The following is a 19,785-nucleotide window of genomic DNA, read 5'->3' as shown; positions in this document are numbered from 1 at the left end:
AGCCTTTTTCAACGGTTATGTACAGAAGTTCATTAATTTGACATGTTACAATTGAATGGTTATTGAAAAATAATCGTTATTTTAATTGTTTAAAAAAACTGAAGTTTGGGTGTTAAATTATCATGTTGTGTAAAATTATATGAGGACAGTGATCAAATTGCCGGAGTGGGGATTCATCCCGAGAGATGGACTATATAAATTTGTATAAAGGCCACCAGTTTAAATTGAATAATTGTGATGACTGGCCGTGGAGGTAAGTAATTAAAAAAATATGATATTTTTTTAATGTTTCCTACGATACTTTTTTTACAATTAGTTTATATTTATGTAGACCAAGCGAAGCGGAACAATGGACGAGATATCCATAAGTATTCATACAGCTGCAGATTGGAATACTTACTGCAGGAATGTAGCAATATTCAGAGAATTCCAAACAAAAATTTATATTGGCGGATCTAAGGTAGAAATTAGGGCTGACGTCAGAGTGCAATCGATGCGATACTAGAGCTGTAAAAATATCGATATTCCAAACAGTAGATAGTTCCGATATTTCATTTCAAAGTATCGATTCTATCGATATTATCGGAGAAGAAACAATTTATTAATAAAACCACAAAGGCGCAGAACTATTGATTCAAAAAACAAATGCCGAATCTACAAATACAAAATTGAAGGTATGTATATTTTAGACTTTTGTTAAACCGATGATATTAATAATTTTTGTAACACATTGTAGACTTTTTCCTGGTTTTGAACATTTGGTTGTGTGGCAAATCTCATTTGGGACTGAACATAATTCACATTATTCATCTTAATACATTTGTGGGGATGGTATATGAAAGTAAATATCAGCTGCCTCTACCTCAAGGAGAACCACAGTCAGTGGTTTGCCTGGCGCAATGTATCCTCCTTTACGATTGTTGAAATCTTTTCGCGTTTCTGAAAAACGTACGTGCTTCTAAGCTAATTTACATTGTTCGGTTTTGGATAATACGTATTTTACAATACTATTTTTTACAAACACAAAGTCGAAAAGGCGCGCAAATTATATTGGCGTATTGGCAAAACCTAACCTATGTTATTTTGTCCGATAATATCGATAGCCAAAACTATCAATCGATATTAAATTTTTAAAAAAAAATCGATACTATCGATATTGCCATTGATTTTTTACAGCTCTATGCGATACTACATGCTATAATAGTTCATGCTACTTCAATGCTATAAAATGTCAGAGTTCTATAGAGAGCAAAGCGTGTTGTTTGTTTACATTGCCTATTTCAGTTGCAAAATGGGGTTTTATTGAATCAAGAAGGATTAAGACGAAGCATTTTTCACATCGCAAAAGATTTTCAACATAATTTTTAAAAGAAAATTCATGAAATTAACAAATGTTTCTGCATCGATTTCCCTATATTTTTCCAAAGTATTTTATTATTATTTAATTAAATTTGGACTTGAGTCCACAAAAATTCCGACTGCAAAAGAACGATACCAAAACCCGATCAATAACGGTAAGTTAAAATAATAAAAAAGAAAACAGAGACAAAGCGAGTTCTTACTATAAACCATTGCACAATACGCTTTATCGCTTGTAGCATAGCATCCACTCTGGCAGCTTTTGTGTTATGCCATAACAAAACACTCGCAGAGGTTTATAGCGTCGTCTAGTGGCATATCATAGCATCGCACCTCGCGCGCACTCTGTCGTCGGCCGAAGACTGTTGAGTCGGTAGTAGCAAGAAGGAAGCGTGTTTGGCGACATTGAGCGATCCATCAATATCTGTTTTATAGTACCGGTGCAAGATCGCTCAAGAGATACCTTACTGCCCCTCATAAAAATATATTAAGCTCATCTCAGTAATAAATTCGAATGTTTAAAAAGTAAGTTTGATACTATCTGTGCATATTTTATATTTTTATATTTTGATATAGAGTTTATTACTCCGAAAACTATAAAACTCTGGCGTCATCTAAAAAGATAAAATCATTGATCATTTCAGGATGGTGCCGAGCTAACGAATATAATCCATTTGTGGAATTTCTCAAATTCAAGATTCAACCAATCCTGCAGATGATTTCGAACTTGAGAGAATTCGAAGAGATTCTTCGGCTTCTGTTGCATTGGAAGAATGCGGGTCAATAGGTTCGGATGATGGCGAAAATGCCAAAAGTCAATTATTCGTTCAAATGGATTCTTCGGCTTCTGTTGCATTGGTAGAAAGCGGACCCAAAAGTTGGGAAGATAGTAAGGATTGTTGCATGTGAATGTAATTTTGTATAAAAATAAATAAAAAATACACAACCGGCAGCAATTATCCGATGTGAAGTGTGTGCAGCTGCCGGTCAGGAAAAAGTGAGCCGTATACGTTAAGCTCAGTACAACGGTTGAGAAACTTAGCGTTGCCATCTAGTATGAAATTTAGGCCTGTCAAATGCAACCCTGTCGATGATGTAGGTATCAAGAGGTGAAATAAAGGAAAAATGATAGAAGTCGAAAATGCGCGAGAATCCCAGAAAAGTGGGAAAATGGGATCTGGTTGCGGGAGTATACAAGGCATAACGGGGGAAATTTGATCAGATTTATTTGGTGTTTTGTCAAGAGGCCATAATTTTGAAACAATTTTCATAAGAAAAAACAAAAATCCCCATTTATTAACACTTGCTTTTTATTGTTGAGTGTAGGCTTATGGCTGCGAGCGAGCAAAGTAAAGTAAGGTAGTGTGATTCGGTAATATTTTATGTGTTTAAATGTTTGTGTTTTTTTGGTATTTTACATAGATATCGCCAACATCGTCCTCAACTAATAAAACAAGCACTGACTGACTTTGCACGAGGAGGAGGAGGATGACCTCCTCATCCAATTTTTTGGGCTTCTTGGGTGGAAATTTTTTGCTGAAGGTTTTAGCCGTAAGAGAATTGCCTGGAAGACGGTTAAGCCCAAAAACATGCAATACGGCAGCGTAAACTTAAACGAAGTTGGCAATCAAATTGATGTGTCTGTCCGTCCAGCGCCAAAAATCCTGGAAATCCATCGCCAAGATAAGTATCTGGGTAATCATTGTGTGGTTAAAAATCGTCTACCGGCTAAAAGTTGAAATTTTAATGCCAAGAGCCCGAGCGCCTTGAAGAAACCTAAAAGTACAACAAGAAATTAATTAGTACGCAAAGTATATATTAAAGCAAGAAAATCACCAAATAATAAAAAAAGGAAAAATTTACTAAATTTTTAAATAATTGAGTGTTAGATTAAGTGTGGTATTTGTTAGTATTTAGTGATTAATATAAGATTCATACGAAATTGTGAGAATTTTTAACACCTGACAAAATGCGAGAAGTGTTTTAGGTGAGATAATAAGGTAATAGAGTGGCCAGAAGGAGCCGTTTCAATAGATTGTGATGGTAGTCTGAAACATTGACTGATCGATAGCTTGTTCATGTTAGGTTTAAGCAAGAAAAAATATATATCAATAAAATATTCTTTATGTATAAATGTTTAGATTAATATGATGTGCTAACCGTTTTTCTGTAAAGGAGGAAGATAGGACGCTGTTGTAGTGTGGTGAGTGTGTGTGGAAATAGGGGCCTTTAAAATGACGAGTTGATGAGGATGTGCGGGAATAGTTGACACCAATTTCACTCTTATGTGTGTTGTCCTTTTGTTGTTTTGTTTTTGTTCTATGTCCGTTTTTCTTTTTAATTGTTCGACCCCTAGGGCTGATGGTGGTACGGTTGGGAATTCACCACTAAAGCTGTGCCCCGAATGTGCTGGTTGGAACCCCACTAGAAGCCGCAGCAGGCGGTACGCAACAAGATGTAAGTTATTTTTATTTTTTAAGAATTTTTCAATTTTTTTTTCATTTATTTAAAATTAATTTCAATTGCTTACATTATAGGAAGGTCTATGTTATATATACATATGGTGTGTTCCCGTACGACAAGAATCTACTAGATTTTACTTTTTTCTTCGATACCAATAAGGCAAAATTTATAGTGTTATTCGATTTAGAAATAATGTTATAAAACCATGTTTATAGCTGGATTTTGTAAATGAAAATAATTTAAAATGTTTGACGCAAATAGATTTAAGGAGATTTTTGTCATATCACAGATTTATTACTTGTTAAACTATACGAGCCTGAAAGTATGCTACACTTTCGTAATATGCTAGTCGTGCAACATAAATTGATATTATGTTTACTCTTCGAAATACTTAATAAGCTATGTTGTTCTTGTTATTTGATAATAAATTTAAGTATTTTTCTAGAGGAAAATACGTGATCTGATTTGTCCGTAATTGTGGAAATATGGACGCCCATTTCCTATACTCTTATAATCAAACAATATAAACTTAACATAAAATACTCGTATGTGTTTCCCCCCTTTACATCTTTCAAATTAAGGATGCAAACTTTTTCGTAAATTTTGTACCGTTTATAATCATATTTGTTGTAGTTTTCTTAATTTTTTGAAAGATGACTAAATTCAATAAGTCTCATGTACATATGTGTAGGTGTAATTGTTTAACAAATACTTAACAACCGAAATGTTATCAATTATTAAAATATTTTGAATAGTTTGTATTTCATTGAAGTTAAATGACACTGACAGTGTAATGAACTCGCGCCTCATGTCGTTTTTTTTTAGTAAAAACCAGACAGAATGTTCTTAGAAATTCTATACCAAAATATGAGTATTTTCATATGATCAAAGAACCATTAGTGGACACGAGAACTTTTAATAAACAAAAATATGCTCCCACGAAAAATTGCAATTGAAACCAGGCATATGAAATTGGAAAATTGAAAATAAGCCTTGGATATAATTTTGCAAATGTTAAAAGGTAGAAAAGAGAAATGGTAGAAAGAAAAGGCAGAATGAAATTTTAAAGACACATTTTCATTATCTTTTCAAACACAAACACAACGTAAGAAATTGCCTAGGAGTCATATCGAAGGCCATTTATTTAATGGCTACTTATGGGAGGTCTTCTATATATTGCTAAAGAAGTCAATTACCCGCTCCCCAGAGGGTTAATAATTTTAATAGGCTCACGTTACATTTTGAGCACGAGAGAAGCATATGTTTTCAATCTCCGGTATTAAAAATAAAAATATATATAACAAAATTTTTTATTACAGTTCATTGACCTTTCTTCGACGATAGGGGTAATATTATATTCATATGTGTCTATAACATTAACCCTATCTTCAAAGAAGAGTCTACGAGATATAGCATGACCCTGAACCTCTCTATCCCTCTCCATGACAAACAATTTTTTGCCACAAATGTTAACTACAGAAGGCGATTTTACTTTTTCCTGTTGTGGTCGCAATTGGATCGTTTGATAAGGCAAATTTTCTAGTTTAAAGCAAATAATCATAGTTTTAAAATTTTCAGAAGAGATTAAAACTATTTTTGGAATGAAATTTGGAATATTGGCTACAGTAATTGTGTTCAAATAAAGTGTGCTGTTATCTTCGAAACATCTAGAAAATTTTGATTTGAAGAAGAATTTGGGAAATGATTTTTTTAAAGGATATTTTCCATGGATTGTCATAATTTTCATTAGGTAATTAAATAAAATGAAATATCTTTCAACGGTAATGAAGAGATGCAGTATGAACTTACTCTTGCTATTGGAGGGCAAACAATAGGAAACTTCGATCAGATTAAATATCTGGGAGTTATCTTGACTAGTAAATTTGAATTTGTTAGGCATATTGATTACGTTCTCAGGAAAGTCATAGGAGTACTACCAGCGTGCTCTCAAAGCAACTAGTGGGCAAATTGGGTATGCATTCCCTTTTTGGTTTGGGATCTCTTCCCACAAAATGGGGAAGCCTTGCATTTGGGAGAGGCGACTCCTTAGGTCCTACTTAGGCTTAAGGCCACAACAAGGTGTGGATGGAATCTGGGACTGCCTTCTAATAGAGTAGTGTACGATTCCATCGACTTCAGACTGAATAGACAACTTTCTAATGGCAAGCGCTCTTAGGTTCCTAGACCGAGCGGCAACTTTAGAAAATAAGTTAGTTAGAGATAGTCTTTTTCACGAAACAGACGTCGGAAGGTTAATTCGACAAACTATAGGCCTCCGAGCTATTTAGCCACTTTGAATGAAGCACGTCACAGTAGCGGGTAAAGCGTCCTTCCATGTATATATTGTAAATAAATTCCCCATCCCAAACCCCATGTAAGAATTTCTTAAAGAATATTTGTAAAGGATTATTAGGGCTTTCGGCGTGGATTTTTTAAAGAATATTTCTTAAGGATTATTGGGGCTTTAGGCGTGGGTTTTTTAAAGAATATTCTTAAGGATTTTTGGGGTTAAAGGCGTGGATTTTTTTGAATAATATTTCATAAGGATTATTAGGGCCGTAGGCGTGGATTTTTTAACGAATATTTCTTAAGAATTATTAAGGTTATAGGCATGGATTTTTAAGGATTATTAGGACTATAGGGGTGGATTTGTTAAAGAATATTTCTTAAGGATTATTAGGGCTATAGGCGTGGATTTGTTAAAGAATATTTCTTAAGGATTATTAGGGCTATTGGCGTGGATTTGTTAAAGAATATTTCTTAAGGATTATTAGGGCTATAGGCGTGGTATTGTTAAAGAATATTTCTTAAGGATTATTAGGGCTATAGGCGTGGATTTGTTAAAGAATATTTCTTAAGGATTATTAGGGCTATAAGCGTGGTTTTGTTAAATAATATTTCTTTAGGGCTATAGGCGTGTATTTTTTAAAGAATATTTCTTAAGGATTATTAGGGCTATAGGCGTGGATTTGTTAAAGAATATTTCTTAAGGATTATTAGGGCTATAAGCGTGGTTTTGTTAAAGAATATTTCTTTAGGGCTATAGGCGTATATTTTTTAAAGAATATTTCTTTAGGACTATAGGCGTGTATTTTTAAAGAATATTTCTTAAATATTATTAGGTCTAAAGGTGTGGATTGTTTTAAAGAATATTTCTTAAAGATTATTAGGTCTAAAGGCGTGGATTTTTTAAAGAATATTTCTTAAAGATTATTAGGTCTAAAGGCGTGGATTTTTTAAAGAATATTTCTTAAAGATTATTAGGTCTAAAGGCGTGGATTTTTTAAAGAATATTTCTTAAAGATTATTAGGTCTAAAGGCGTGGATTTTTTAAAGAATATTTCTTAAAGATTATTAGTCTAAAGGCGTGGATTTTTTAAAGAATATTTCTTAAAGATTATTAGGTCTAAAGGCGTGGATTTTTTAAAGAATATTTCTTTAAGATTATTAGGTCTAAAGGCGTGGAGTTTTTAAAGAATATTTCTTAAAGATTATTAGGTCTAAAGGCGTGGATTTTTTAAAGAATATTTATTAAAGATTATTGGATCTAAAGGCGTGGATTTTTTAAAGAATATTTATTAAAAATTATTGGATGTAAAGGCGTGGATTTTTTAAGGATTTTTCTTAAAGATTATTAGGTCTAAAGGTTTATTAGGGCTATAGGCGTGGATTTGTTAAAGAATATTTCTTAAGGATTATTGAGGCTCTAGGCGCGGATTTTTTAAAGAATATTTCTTAAGGATTATTAGGGCTATTGGCGTGGATTTGTTAAAGAATATTTCTTAAGGATTATTAGGGCTATAGGCGTGGTATTGTTAAAGAATATTTCTTAAGGATTATTAGGGCTATAGGCGTGGATTTGTTAAAGAATATTTCTTAAGGATTATTAGGGCTATAAGCGTGGTTTTGTTAAAGAATATTTCTTTAGGGCTATAGGCGTGTATATTTTAAAGAATATTTCTTTAGGACTATAGGCGTGTATTTTTAAAGAATATTTCTTAAATATTATTAGGTCTAAAGGCGTGGATTTTTTAAAGAATATTTCTTAAAGATTATTAGGTCTAAAGGCGTGGATTTTTTAAAGAATATTTCTTAAAGATTATTAGGTCTAAAGGCGTGGATTTTTTAAAGAATATTTCTTAAAGATTATTAGGTCTAAAGGCGTGGATTTTTTAAAGAATATTTCTTAAAGATTATTAGGTCTAAAGGCGTGGATTTTTTAAAGAATATTTCTTAAAGATTATTAGTCTAAAGGCGTGGATTTTTTAAAGAATATTTCTTAAAGGATTATTAGGTCAAAGGCGTGGATTTTTTAAAGAATATTTCTTAAAGATTATTAGTCTAAAGGCGTGGATTTTTTAAAGAATATTTCTTAAAGATTATTAGGTCTAAAGGCGTGGATTTTTTAAAGAATATTTCTTTAAGATTATTAGGTCTAAAGGCGTGGACTTTTTAAAGAATATTTCATTAAGATTATTAGGTCTAAAGGCGTGGAGTTTTTAAAGAATATTTCTTAAAGATTATTAGGTCTAAAGGCGTGGATTTTTTAAAGAATATTTCTTAAAGATTATTAGGTCTAAAGGCGTGGATTTTTTAAAGAATATTTCTTAAAGATTATTAGTCTAAAGGCGTGGATTTTTTAAAGAATATTTCTTAAAGATTATTAGGTCTAAAGGCGTGGATTTTTTAAAGAATATTTCTTTAAGATTATTAGGTCTAAAGGCGTGGATTTTTAAAGAATATTTCTTAAAGATTATTAGGATTTTTCAAAGAATATTTCTTAAAGATTATTAGGTCTAAAGACGTGGATTTTTTAAAGAATATTTCTTAAAGATTATTAGGTCTAAAGGCGTGGATTTTTTAAAGAATATTTATTAATAATTATTGGATCTAAAGGCGTGGATTTTTTAAAGAATATTTCTTAAAGATTATTAGGTCTAAAGGTTTATTAGGGCTATAGGCGTGGATTTGTTAAAGAATATTTCTTAAGGATTATTAGGGCTATTGGCGTGGATTTGTTAAAGAATATTTCTTAAGGATTATTAGGGCTATAGGCGTGGTATTGTTAAAGAATATTTCTTAAGGATTATTAGGGCTATAGGCGTGGATTTGTTAAAGAATATTTCTTAAGGATTATTAGGGCTATAGGCGTGGATTTGTTAAAGAATATTTCTTAAGGATTATTAGGGCTATAAGCGTGGTTTTGTTAAAGAATATTTCTTTAGGGCTATAGGCGTGTATTTTTAAAGATTATTTCTTTAGGACTATAGGCGTGTATTTTTAAAGAATATTTCTTAAATATTATTAGGTCTAAAGGCGTGGATTTTTTAAAGAATATTTCTTAAAGATTATTAGGTCTAAAGGCGTGGATTTTTTAAAGAATATTTCTTAAAGATTATTAGGTCTAAAGGCGTGGATTTTTTAAAGAATATTTCTTAAAGATTATTAGGTCTAAAGGCGTGGATTTTTTAAAGAATATTTCTTAAAGATTATTAGGTCTAAAGGCGTGGATTTTTTAAAGAATATTTCTTAAAGATTATTAGTCTAAAGGCGTGGATTTTTTAAAGAATATTTCTTAAAGATTATTAGGTCTAAAGGCGTGGATTTTTTAAAGAATATTTCTTTAAGATTATTAGGTCTAAAGGCGTGGAGTTTTTAAAGAATATTTCTTTAAGATTATTAGGTCTAAAGGCGTGGATTTTTTAAAGAATATTTCTTAAAGATTATTAGGTCTAAAGGCGTGGATTTTTTAAAGAATATTTATTAAAGATTATTGGATCTAAAGGCGTGGATTTTTTAAAGAATATTTATTAAAGATTATTGGATCTAAAGGCGTGGATTTTTTAAAGAATATTTATTAAAGATTATTGGATCTAAAGGCGTGGATTTTTTAAAGAATATTTCTTAAAGATTATTAGGTCTAAAGGCGTTGATTTTTAAAGAATATTTCTTAAAGATTATTAGGTCTAAAGGCGTGGATTTTTTAAAGAATATTTCTTAAAGATTATTAGGTCTAAAGGCGTGGATTTTTTAAAGAATATTTCTTAAAGATTATTAGGTCTAAAGGCGTGGATTTTTTAAAGAATATTTCTTAAAGATTATTAGGTCTAAAGGCGTGGATTTTTTAAAGAATATTTCTTAAAGATTATTAGGTCTAAAGGCGTGGATTTTTTAAAGAATATTTCTTAAAGATTATTAGGTCTATAGGCGTGGATTTTTTAAAGAATATTTCTTAAAGATTATTAGGTCTAAAGGCGTGGATTTTTTAAAGAATATTTCTTAAAGATTATTAGGTCTAAAGGCGTGGATTTTTTAAAGAATATTTTTTAAGGATCCTTATAAGGCGTGGATTTTTTAAAGAATATTTCTTAAAGGACCTATACAAGGCGTGGATTTTTTAAAGAATATTTCTTAAAGGACCTATACAAGGCGTGGATTTTTTAAAGAATATTTCTTAAAGGACCTATACAAGGCGTGGATTTTTTAAAGAATATTTCTTAAAGATTATTAGGTATATAGGCGTGGATTTTTTAAAGAATATTTCTTAACGATTATTAGGTCTAAAGGCGTGGATTTTTTAAAGAATATTTCTTAAAGATTATTAGGTCTAAAGGCGTGGATTTTTAAAGAATATTTCTTAAAGATTATTAGGTCTAAAGGCGTGGATTTTTTAAAGAATATTTCTTAAAGATTATTAGGTCTAAAGGCGTGGATTTTTTAAAGAATATTTCTTAAAGATTATTAGGTCTAAAGGCGTGGATTTTTTAAAGAATATTTCTTAAAGATTATTAGGTCTAAAGGCGTGGATTTTTTAAAGAATATTTCTTAAAGATTATTAGGTCTAAAGGCGTGGATTTTTTAAAGAATATTTCTTAAAGATTATTAGGTCTAAAGGCGTGGATTTTTTAAAGAATATTTCTTAAAGATTATTAGGTCTAAAGGCGTGGATTTTTTAAAGAATATTTCTTAAAGATTATTAGGTCTAAAGGCGTGGATTTTTTAAAGAATATTTCTTAAAGATTATTAGGTCTAAAGGCGTGGATTTTTTAAAGAATATTTCTTAAAGATTATTAGGTCTAAAGGCGTGGATTTTTTAAAGAATATTTCTTAAAGATTATTAGGTCTAAAGGCGTGGATTTTTTAAAGAATATTTCTTAAAGATTATTAGGTCTAAAGGCGTGGATTTTTTAAAGAATATTTCTTAAAGATTATTAGGTCTAAAGGCGTGGATTTTTTAAAGAATATTTCTTAAAGATTATTAGGTCTAAAGGCGTGGATTTTTTAAAGAATATTTCTTAAAGATTATTAGGTCTAAAGGCGTGGATTTTTTAAAGAATATTTCTTAAAGATTATTAGGTCTAAAGGCGTGGATTTTTTAAAGAATATTTCTTAAAGATTATTAGGTCTAAAGGCGTGGATTTTTTAAAGAATATTTCTTAAAGATTATTAGGTCTAAAGGCGTGGATTTTTTAAAGAATATTTCTTAAAGATTATTAGGTCTAAAGGCGTGGATTTGTTAAAGAATATTTCTTAAAGATTATCTAAAGGTCTAAAGGCGTGGATTTTTTAAAGAATATTTCTTAAAGATTATTAGGTCTAAAGGCGTGGATTTTTTAAAGAATATTTCTTAAAGATTATTAGGTCTAAAGGTCTAAAGGCGTGGATTTTTTAAAGAATATTTCTTAAAGATTATTAGGTCTAAAGGTCTAAAGGCGTGGATTTTTTAAAGAATATTTCTTAAAGATTATTAGGTCTAAAGGCGTGGATTTTTTAAAGAATATTTCTTAAATATTATTAGGTCTAAAGGCGTGGATGTTTTAAAGAATATTTCTTAAATATTATTAGGTCTGAAGGCGTGGATTTTCTAAAGAATATTTTTGAAACTAATTATTAGAACTTTGTGGGCCTGTACAAAATACTCAGGCCATTATTTTCTTCTGTTTAGAAATTAGTAATTAAGACCCATATCAATTTCAAGAAGCAATCTTGGTTTTTTGATAATTTTTTATGAATATATTTGCCTCCAACAAAGAATTATCATTTAAAAAAATAGCAACTACAACAACAAAAAACTTGGCATAATTATTTCACCACAAAACAATAATTACGTGATGATCCTCAAAGACCTTCCAAAATAAGCTTATCGAACATCTTCAGATTTGTTTTTTTGACGCAATTCTAATTGTTTACGAACTCTTAAATCTCAGACAATAAAAAAGAGGGAAGTGTGGCTGAGCTTTCAATATTTATTTGTTATTTCGTTTGACATTTGTGACACGAAGCTGCCGAATTTTATTTTTTCTATTTGTTCTGTGCAGAGGCAGCTCCCTTGAACGGTCCCAAAAGAAGTATGAGGAGATGCACACATTGCTGAAAACCTAGCAAAAATTATTGAAATATAATCAAACAAAGTGAAAGCACTAATAGCCCATATCAATACAAAAGTTTTACTCTAAAGGTAAAAAGTATGCGTCGATTTTTAAAGAATATTTCTTCAAGATATAACAGAATTTTAGTCGTGAATTTTTTAAAGAATATTTCTTCAAGATATAACAGAATTTTAGGCGTGAATTTTTTAAAGAATATTTCCTCAAGATATAACAGAATTTTAGGCGTGGATTTTTTAAAGAATATTTCTTCAAGATATAACAGAATTTTAGGCGTGGATTTTTTAAAGAATATTTCTTCAAGATATAACAGAATTTTAGGCGTGGCTTTTTTAAAGAATATTTTTAGAGCCCCTATCAAAGCCATAGGCGTGGCTTTTTTAAAGAATATTTCTTCAAGATATAACAGAATTTTAGGCGTGGATTTTTTAAAGAATATTTCTTCAAGATATAACAGAATTTTAGGCGTGGATTTTTTAAAGAATATTTCTTCAAGATATAACAGAATTTTAGGCGTGGATTTTTTAAAGAATATTTCTTCAAGATATAACAGAATTTTAGGCGTGGATTTTTTAAAGAATATTTCTTCAAGATAAAAAAGAATTTTAGGCGTGGATTTTTTAAAGAATATTTCTTCAAGATATAACAGAATTTTAGGCGTGGATTTTTTAAAGAATATTTCTTCAAGATAAAAAAGAATTTTAGGCGTGGATTTTTTAAAGAATATTTCTTCAAGATAAAAAAGAATTTTAGGCGTGGATTTTTTAAAGAATATTTCTTCAAGATAAAAAAGAATTTTAGGCGTGGATTTTTTAAAGAATATTTTTTGCCGCATACTTTTATCACCTACTGTCAAAATCAATCAGTACACACGCCTTCCACGAAACCGTATATACATATTTAAAATATGAAAGCAAATCTGTGATCCGAGTTCGGAATTTTAAAATCGGCTTTTTGCCAACTGATAGCAAGCTTTATTTTCACGAAGAAGATTTGATACTGTACTGTTCTGCTATGTTTTTTTTTACTTTCCACACATAGAGAGCGAAGGGAATCGGGAATTTGTATATTTTCCGTATGTTATAAATGAAACTGAAATTAGTGGATTTGAAACAGTTAATACTAAACTGCCGTTGTGAGATGTAAGTCTGAAAGTAAAATAATTTTTGAATTTTAAGGATTTTTCTCAAAGTTTAGTAATGGCATCGGGTGAATGGATTGTGAAAGGATGTGTGTGCGTTGCTATCATGTGTTTTTAGGAATATGTTTGGAATTAAAAAAATCATCACAATAAACTGCCATGTTCATGAAATTTGTGATGGATTGTGAAAGGATGTGTGCGTGTTTTTTTCCTTTTTAGAAATATGTTTGAAATTTAAACAAATGTGGCTATATTCATGAAATTTGTGAAAACATGTGATTATTCTGTGGAAGAAAATAATACCCACTGATCCTGCCAGAAATTATTTCATTATATAAACTATTTGGAGATAAAGATCAGCACGTTTTGTCTATTAATTGAAAATGTGAAATAGAAAAAAAAAGAGTTCAAAAGCATGTTTGTTCTTATCTATCGAATAACGCTTCCCGATCGCATAAAGTTCATTGAATTTTTTTAACTTAGTGATTTGTTGTTTCATTGTAAAAAAATTATTGTTGTTGTTGCTGATATTTTACAAAAGTGAAAATATACTTGTGTGATTAAAAAAAATTGTGGAAGTTTTAAAAAAATTTAATTAAGTAAAAATTTCTGTTATTTAATGATGTTAAAAAAGAGAATGAGTTCAAATTTCGATACAGTTGATAATAAAATCATTTTTTTTTATTTTAAATTAAAAGTTGTCATTGAGTAATAAATCTTTAATATGTGATGTGTAAACAGTTGTTTAGACAATGTTGATATTCATTTGTTTTCGAGTTGCCAACTAAACAGAATTAAATGCTCGGTTCCAGAACATGTAATAATCTTTTATTGACGTTTTATTAATGTTAATGACATATCTGTAATTATGTATTAAATTCGTAATAATAAACCATGGCACAATAAATAGATAGTTAATTTCGATTAACTGTCAAAGTGGGTAATTTCTACTTGAATTCGATGTGCAATGTTGATAGACTTTGCGAATTATTGTGTGTTTCGAGTTGCCAACTTAGATATCAATTTAATTGCTATGTTCTAGATCATGTAATAATCTACAATTGTCGATTTTTTTTATTTTTTTCTTTATAAATTAAAAATGTTTTTGTCTGTGAGCTTTTATAAAACGATTGATTTTAATTCTATTCAATTGCTCTGTTCCTGCACCTTTAGAAGTCTTGAACTAAAGGTGCTTTTACACAATATGTTTTTTTCATATCGACGCCTCCGAAGAATAGTATGCTAAGTCTGAAAAGTGAATTTTTCACCAGAAGCTCTCAAAGTATGGAAGTTTCTTAAATCTTACGTGCCATGCTAAGTAAATTTTTGCTTATAACTTTGCTTTGGATTGGCCGATGACTACCAAAATTTCAGAGAATTTAAATTAAGGACCGTAGTATCTAAAAACGTAAAGAACTTTAAAACATGCTAAGTCGAGTTAGCATACTATGGTTCGTAGGCGTCGATATGTGCTGTCACTTTATTTACATGTGCAACTCATTCATGTTTTTCAATTTTTATTTTGAGGATTCGAAAATATATCATTTTCAAAATAAAAATAATTTGATGATAATTTGTTTGTTTGTTTACATTTTTCTGTCAAATGAGTTGACACTTTAGTAGAATTTTCAACAACAAATTTCCATGTGGTTGTTGTATCGTTTTATGCAAAACACTTGCTGTTATAACACACATGGCATAATTATACAAAGTAGTCTCATGCAGTCATATTTTTCTACATTTTTTTTATAAATTTGCCTTTTGCAGCATTCATTTTTCAAAATGTAAATGAAAATAACTTTCTTGGAAATATACGCATATCATGTGCTCAGTAGCGAGAATTGCTAAATCATTTATATTTATAAATATTTTGAAGTTTCCTGCCTCTAAAACTTTAATATATAATTTGTAACATTCATGGTTAAATTTTGAGGGCAATGTTCAGCTTTAGAAAATATATTTTGTTTAATTTATTGAAAATATGCCAATCGACATACATGAAATTTTATGGAATTTATTTTTCACTTTATTTAAAAGACTACCTTGAATAATTATGCCATGCATGGCACAATAAATAGGTAGTCCATTTAGATCAGCTGATGTCTCGATTAACTGCCAAAGTGGGTAATTTCTACTTGAATTTGATATGCAATGTTGCAAACCATGGAAATATTATAAGGAAAAATTTGACAAAAACCAAGGTTTTTGTTTCGATACATCACCTTATTATTGCATCATCATGCCATGGTTATAGCATTTCCCGTAACGAAAAACCCTATAAAATTACCCTACATTTATACTCGACAAAATGTTAATTACAATTGGTATGTTCCCATACTACAAGAATAGTTTTTACTATTAATAACAAAAATTGCAAATATATATTTTTTTTCACAACAAATTTGACCCAGTCTTCTATATGAATATTAAATATAGAAAAAAAATATTGAATTTCGTTGTCTGGCATCCTGATAAGAAAGGCGTAAATTTGTTATTTCTTTAATAATAACAACGAAATAACAAATTCCGGATATGAATTATATGTTATTTTCATAAATGTATTATTAAGGTTCAGCAGTTCATGCAGGTTCAGCAGTTCATGCAGGTGGTGCATTGTCGTTTTATCAGGTGAATTAAACTGCTGTTGTTTTCATTTTTTTATTCGGAGGTAATATTTTTTTTCGAATTCTAGAATCTTTAATAATATATCAATTTATATTGTTTTCTTAGTAACATATGGTCTGTTCCTGTACTACAAGAATCTACGAGTTTTTACTATTATTTCCGATATCATAAAGGAAAAAAGTGTTATCGTAGTAAAAAATAGTAGATTCTTGCAGTACGGGAACAGGCCAATATATTATTTGTTTGGTTCCCGTACTCAAAAAGTGCTAAAACTGTATAAAAGAAAAGTTGAAAACAATTTCAATTTGTCAATAATTTTTGTTCAATTGTTATATTATCCCAAAGAGAATGAATGGAGAGAGCAAATTTGACATTCTTTCAAGGAAAATTTACTCAGTAAAGGTTTCCAAGTTACATCAGCTGTTTTGTTGTGATTTGTAAACAAACAAAACAATTTATTCTCATGCATTTTTGTAATTATTATTTTAATTTGTTCATGATATTAATTTTTCTTAAAAAATCGGATCTTTTGCTCTAATATGTAATCAGGCGAATCGATAAAACCTCTTAACTGGTAGGTGTTTGTTTGCCCTGACAATTTTCTCTCTTTAGAATGAACATTTTATATTCACTCTCAGTAAGTTCTTAGTTTATGCATTCTACATCGACTCCATTTCTAAATCGAGGTACTAACTCATGAGGTACATGGTACAATAATATAGGGTAGGACAACTTGTGTTGAATAACGAAAAACAACTATGTAGGTAGTGGTTTCTTCTGTAAAATATAAAAAACGTACGAAATAAGTTGTTGTGTTTATTTAGAATTCTTCAACACAAAAATTGAATAAAAGTTAATGGTTTCTTCCCAAAATCCAATTTACTTCCAAAAACTTCAAAAACAAATTATTTTTATTTTAATTAAATTTGAATATATTTCATTTTCTTATTGTACGTTTACATTATATCGGATTTCGTTAACACAGTGGCATATAATTTTCAATTCCATTGTTTATATGTCAAATAAATCCTCATAATGTCGGTTAAACCGGTAAAAAGTTCTAATGTAATTGCCATTTTATTTATTTTAAATGTGTATTGTTTCGAATCCCATGCTAAATAAAAATATGTTGAAATATATTCAAATTTAATTGAATTGAAAAACTTTTTACATTATTTGTCTGGAAGAAATTTTGATTTTATGTACACAACAATAATTTCATAGCACTCGATTTAGAAAATAAATCATAGTATTTCATTAATTTTTTCGCGTTTTTAGTTATGACAAATAAACACAACAACCTTTTGAGTGACAGAACAAGCCACTACCAACCGATATGCTTTTTGTTATTCACATCAATGGCCTGTTCTAGTACTGCAATAATCTACTACTTTTTACTACGATAACGAATTTTCTTTTATGACATCGAAGAAAATAGTAAAATCTAGATGTAGAGACGGGAACGGACCACAAGTTGTCCACCCTGTATTTTTGTACCCATCTTACAATAATAGAAGGTAGGGCAGCTTGAGTTGAATAACAAAAAAGCAACTATGTAGGAGTTGGCTTCTTCTGCCAAATATAAAAAAATATACGTAACAATTGGTTGTGTTTATTTGACATTTTTTTAACACTTAACGAAAAATGCGAAATGACAATGAAAAATTATGATTTCTTTCCAAAATCCTGTAGTGAATATCATGAAATATTTGTTTCATCCATAACAAAGTAATTACTTCCAGACGGACGTGTTAAAAACATAATTTTCATTTCAATTTAATTGGAATATATTTCAATTTATTTTGAATATATTTGACATTGTATTCAAAACAATACACAGAACTACACAATATATGTATTTTGTTTTGATGGAACAACCCAACTTGAGAAAAAATTGTAATCAGTTGGTAGCAGTATTCTACCTTGTAATAATAGCTCTGTCTGTTTACTCGATATTTGGTAACAATTGTTACCAAATGTTGTCTGTTTACACAAAAATCCAGTAAAAGAGAGTCAAGTGAGAGAGCAAGTTTGATAGTTGAACAACAACAAACATACTGGAGTTTACTGAAAAAATGTTATGCAGTAAGATTTTGCAAACTCAGCAGTTTTGGAACAGCTGTTTTATGACCAAACATAAACATTATTCAAAACCTTTTTTTGATTTGCAAAGTTCTTTGAACTAGAACTTACTGAATAATTCTTACTGGAAAAGTAACCAGACAACCTAATTATACCATGATTCTACCATGGTAAATAGATCAAATTCCCTTCAACAGTAACTGTGACTACAAACAAAATGTAATCCCTTATTTAATTGACAACCGCTCTATGTCAAATAACCGACATAATTCTATCAAAGACGTGGTTTATTTTTAACATCCCAGACTTTAATTATGATAATTATTCCCTTTATAATAAAATACATAAATGTAAACATAACCTATCAGTCGTTTAATGTTCATCACTTCTCTTATCGAATACCAACTATCGATAACATTGGTTACTTTTCAATTACACATGTTCGCTCTCTCTCTCTCTCTTGGCAAATGGGTACCTCATACACACATAGAAGAGAATCACAGAGAATTGATTGGAATTGCGAAAAAACATGTGCTGAAAGCAAGTCAAAAGAATAAAAGCGGTTAAATAAAATACAAGGGAAACATTTTGAAACGCACATTTTTTACACGATAATTAAATGAAAGAAAATTGAAATAATAACAAATTCCCAAAAAAAACCGAAGGCAATTAACGGAGTCCTCAGGTAAATTGAGTGTTTGGGGTTTTGGTTTGTTACAAAATTTGTGGGGGAAATTTGATGGATGGTCGATTAGTAGTTATAGGAAAAAATGAAGGAATTTTTTTTAGCAATGCAATGAAAATAGCGATAAAATAGAATCTAATAACAAAGAGCACAAAACACACAATCGCTCGCTAGTGCTGTGGCGCTGGCTGGCTGGCCCCTCCAATGGACGACATTTCATCGAATGGTTAGTTGGAGACGGCGCATATGTCGACGAATGTGAGTGGAAGAGTATAAAACGAAAACAATGTGAAATGTGTGCGCTCTTTTACGTTTAGAACCTCGAGGTGTGAGGACGTTGCCTTCGTTAGCATCTACCGCCTGACTAGTAGTGCCTGTTGTCTGCCTGTCTTCTTGTGGCCGAAACACACAGAACGTCGCTGTCGTTTGTCGTCCCCACACTGAACACGCACTAACGCGTACCGTTTTCAAATACCCCCTTTTAGAGCTATCTGGAGGAGAAAAACAGGAGGAAGCCACCGTCGCCGCCAGTAACCAACCATTATTTTTTGTGTACGGAAGAATATCAAATATTTGTAGATTATCAAAGTTATTTCCTATATAAAAGGAAATCGTATTGAAATTTGTTTTTATTAGTGCTCAAATAACACAAAAATTTAAAGACTGAAAAGTGCGAGTCTTTAAAGGAAAACCCCAATGAAAAGTTACATAAATTTTAGTCTGTTCTATAAAAAAATATCGCATCAAAAAAAAAGAAAAAAAAAAGAAATTAAAGCAGAGCAAAGCAACCGAAAAAAAACGAAGAGAAAAATTAAATATAGTGTGTGTGATTTTTTTTTCATTTTCCTAAATGTGTTTTCCTTGTGAAATATAGTCACCGCCACAGCAACAACAACAAAAACATCGGCGGGATGACCCCCCACAACAATCCACCATTGTGTCCTCTCCATCCACCCCCCGCAAACAACAACATTTGAAATGTTTGCCGTGGTCGTCGTCTAGCCATACAAAAAAAAAAAATTATATCACTTTGAGAAAAATCA

The sequence above is a fragment of the Musca vetustissima genome, unplaced genomic scaffold, assembly GCF_032173495.1.
Source record: "Musca vetustissima isolate MV318-11 ecotype Yass unplaced genomic scaffold, APGP_CSIRO_Mvet_v1 utg28269, whole genome shotgun sequence".
In the NCBI taxonomy this organism is placed as follows: Eukaryota; Metazoa; Arthropoda; class Insecta; order Diptera; family Muscidae; genus Musca; species Musca vetustissima.
Note: the sequence above shows the minus strand (reverse complement) of the source record.